Genomic DNA, 3,830 nt, shown 5'->3' on the forward strand with positions numbered 1-3,830 from the left:
TAAGTCCTCTTGGTGTCTGCCTGTGTGCCGAGTCTCCTCTTCATATGAGGACACCACACATATTAGATTAGGGTCCACCTTAATGGCTTCATTTTAGTGGCATCTGCTTTTAAAGACTCTCTCTCCAAATAGAGTCACATTCTGAGGTACTGGAGGTTAGAGTTTCACTAATGAAATTCAGTCCATTACAGCATACGCTCAGTGCATGGCCTGGACGTGGGTCATTTGGAAGCAGACTCGAGATAAGGATTCAAGAGCAGGTAGTTGATTTGGGGAGATGTGGGAAATAGCGATGGGGTGAGAGCGTGAGGTGGAGAAGGGAGAGCTGCTCATAAGGTGTCCTACTGCTGCCACTTCTCACTGTGGCTCACTGGAGCTCAAGACGAGGGGGAAACTGTGGGGGAAGAACATGGTTTTGAAAGTTAGTCTGTCCGAAAGGTGAGGGCGCTGGGTGATTTATACACCAAGTGCATTCAGCTGTCAACTGAGAGCCACTCCAGGGACAGGAGGGTCCTTAGGTCCCTGGAACGGCTGGCCTGCCATGCTTTGCTTCACTTCAGGAGATCCTTGAAGCAGAAAGGAGCTTCCTGCAGGAGGAAGTCATTGGATGCCATCTGAGGCTCCTGAGCTGTGCCGTGAGGCCCAAGGGGAACGGCGTCTACTGCGCATTGTTCTGAAGGCCACGCTCAGGTCTGGGCGAGTGTGTGCACGCCTGCTTGGGAAGGAATAGAGATGCGATTGGCAAAGTCCCTCTGTCACTGATCATGAGATTTTGCGATCTTCCTGCCTCTGCCAGGGTTGGCTACCCAAAGCTGCACAGGGGCTCAGACGCGATGGAGATGTTTTCTTGCCCACATGATGCCCAGGACACTGTCGTAGATCAGGGAGCAGCTGTCATCCAAGTACGAATCACAGTCGGGTACCTTCCTGGTCCCCGAGGGCCTCGGAGCCATGCCTCCAGCTGGCTGCAGCGGGGGAGCCAGTGTGGAGAAGGCCCAGCTGCTTCCACGCTATGCTGGCCGGGACACAACCCTGCCTTATGTGCCCCTGGGCCGCTGGCCTCAGCCAATCTCATGACTGTGGCTGAATACCAGGGGGACCGGGCCACGCAGTCATTCCTGGCTGGGCAGTGCTGTTGCAGCAGGAAGTCCCCAGTGGGGAAGGGAGATCATGGAGTCTGAATGGTTGGCCAGCACCACGGGCTCCTCCATGAACCCTGGGGCTCCTGCTTCCAGCTACCTGCCACCTTCAGAATAGTGCACAATCTGCCAGTGTCCATCCTCCCTGGCACCCCAGAAAATCCAGAGGGATCAGCAGGAAGTTTTGAGCACTTTAAAGGGGTCGAAATGAAGAAGATCCTGGAGAGACAGGCCACACCATATCTCCCACAGGCTCGGCAAATGTGTGCTTGGTGTCCACAAAGTTGGTTTGTCAAAAGCATTTGGCGCCACGCCAGAGTGGTTAAGAGCAAGGGCTGGGTCGGCACCGGGTTTTGTCTGGTGCTCAGCTCTTCTCTGGGTGATGCATGAGCCTGCCCCACCTCCTCAACCACACCGAGCCTCAGTGACACCGACAGTTCCATTCTTGTCCCCAGAGCCCATCTAATAACAAGGACAAGATTTTGAGAAAAAGGAAAATGAAGTGTTACTGATTTGCTAGCAAAGGAGAACCCAGTGGACTCGGGTCTCAAAGTGTGTGATTCTCACTGCCCCGGGAACACAGGGTTTTCACAAGAGGAATGCAAAGGCTGGGATCCGGATATTATCAGTAGATAGAATTAATTAATGACCAGCTGGTGTCCTTGAGCAAGCCATTGCTTCAGTTTCCAGGTTTGCAGTTTTTATTCTTGTGGGCGGTGAAGGACAAGATAGATTGGCCTGGCTTGGGAAAAGGGTTAGTCTTTTCTTCCTGCTGTTAGGGAGGGGAAGAGCGGAAGGAGTTTTAAGACAAGCCACCTGACGCTGAGCAGCAAGGTTTGTACGAAAAGTGTAAAGTAGACCCCAGTTACATCAGGAGCTCTGAGGATGCACCACTGTGCACACAGCCACCTGAGCCCTCTGTGCCCCACAGTAAGTGCTCAAGAAATGTTGGTCAAATGATTGTGTCAGTAAATATAAGTGGAAAATACTAGCTACTAAACACTCACTATCACAGTCAAGAAATTGCTCTTGTAATACCAATTAGATGTCAATTTTCCAATGCAAATAAAGATGTATATTATTACTAAAATTGGATCACTTTATACAGAACTGGACTTAAAATTCTTATTTTATTGAATGACATTAACTACTGAATGAAAAAAATAAAAGCTGGTCTATCCTCATCATGGAGTGCTGTTCCCCAGAAGAACGACTCGTGGGCTGTCATGCATGAGGCCCTGCGTTTCCTCCTCAGCACCGCAAAAAAACAAACAAAGGAACAATCACCAACAGAAGAACGGCATGCTGCAGTGTAGATACAGCATAAAAACAGTGCGCGCAATGAAAGAAGCCAGGCATAAAAAGCCGCAGGTTGGATGATTCTATTTATGTGAAATTTCCAGAGAAGGCAAAATCTACAAATACAAAAAAAGATTCATGATCACTAGGGAGCAGGGGAGAGGGAACAAGGAGACAGGGAATGTGAAGAGGTTTCCTTCTGGAGCCATGAAATGTTCTAGGACTGGAGAGTGGCCATGTTTGCACGGCTTTTTAGCACACTCAAAACTGCTGAGCGGTAATTTTAGCCCATATTTTCCATTTTCTTGGGTGCATACCTAGGATTTCTATCCCTGGGCCACGTGGGAAGTCTGTTTAACTGTAGGAGAAACTGGCAAATGGTCTCTGAAGCAGCCTTCAGTTTTATAATGTGTGCTTTCTCCCTTCACCATGTATTCTGACATCTTTTCATGTCACCACACAGAGCTGTGCATCCCACTTTGCTGGCATATGAAGCATTTCCTTAGCCAGCTGTAACAGAGTGCATTTACATAAATTCCTACGTTGGGCATTCAGTGATCCAAGAAAGAGGCCTTGAACATGTTCCTTGTGTCCTCAGCGATTTCTAAACAACTTTCCCAGGTGCACCCGAAGCCTTCTGTATCCTCCTGACTCAGTGTTTCCACAAGTGTCCCCGCCCCACACCTGTCTTGTCTGCTACCTGGCCAAAAGGTAGACCAAGGGTTCATTTGACACCTCGGCAAGGGCCAGGCATTTTAGCAAATGTTAGAAGAGTGAAAAAAAAAAACAAGCAAACCAATGGATTTATGATAAGAATATTCTGCCCCAAATCCTTGCTCTGAAAGGTAGTGAATTCCCTGGTCTTGGTTGTATGTGACAGGAGGCTGGGCTACTTGGCAGAAATATTGTAAGCTAATTTAAGCATCAGAAAGAGATTGGATGAAGTGTTGGGCCACTTCCAAACTTGAAAGCCTAGAACTCTAGGAAATACAAGCCCAGCAAAGCCAAAGCCAAGAGTTCTGTGCCGATTTCCCAGCTGAGCGGATTTGGGGCCGTGAGTTGCTCTAAAATGTCGCAGCTTGTTTTGAAGACCCCAGACCAAAGCTTTGCCCTGTCTGAAGACCTCTACCTGCTGTGTCTGACCATGGGAACATCCTAGTACACTGAGGTTAGAAGTCTATAAGGGAGAAATTCTCATGTGAGAGATCATTGGACAAATTATTGCTCTTTGTAATCTGAGGGAGTGTTAGATAAGAGAGGATAAACTCCAGGTGGGAGTGGCTGGGAGGTCTGACTGGATGTCCCAAGAGCTTTTAGAAACAGTTTTTTTTGTCATTTTCGATTATGCAATTGGGCTGGGTAGGCGGGACTTGGGGTGGGTCTCAAGCTGTG

This window comes from Sciurus vulgaris (assembly GCF_902686455.1).
Source record: "Sciurus vulgaris genome assembly, chromosome: 17".
Taxonomy (NCBI): domain Eukaryota; kingdom Metazoa; phylum Chordata; class Mammalia; order Rodentia; family Sciuridae; genus Sciurus; species Sciurus vulgaris.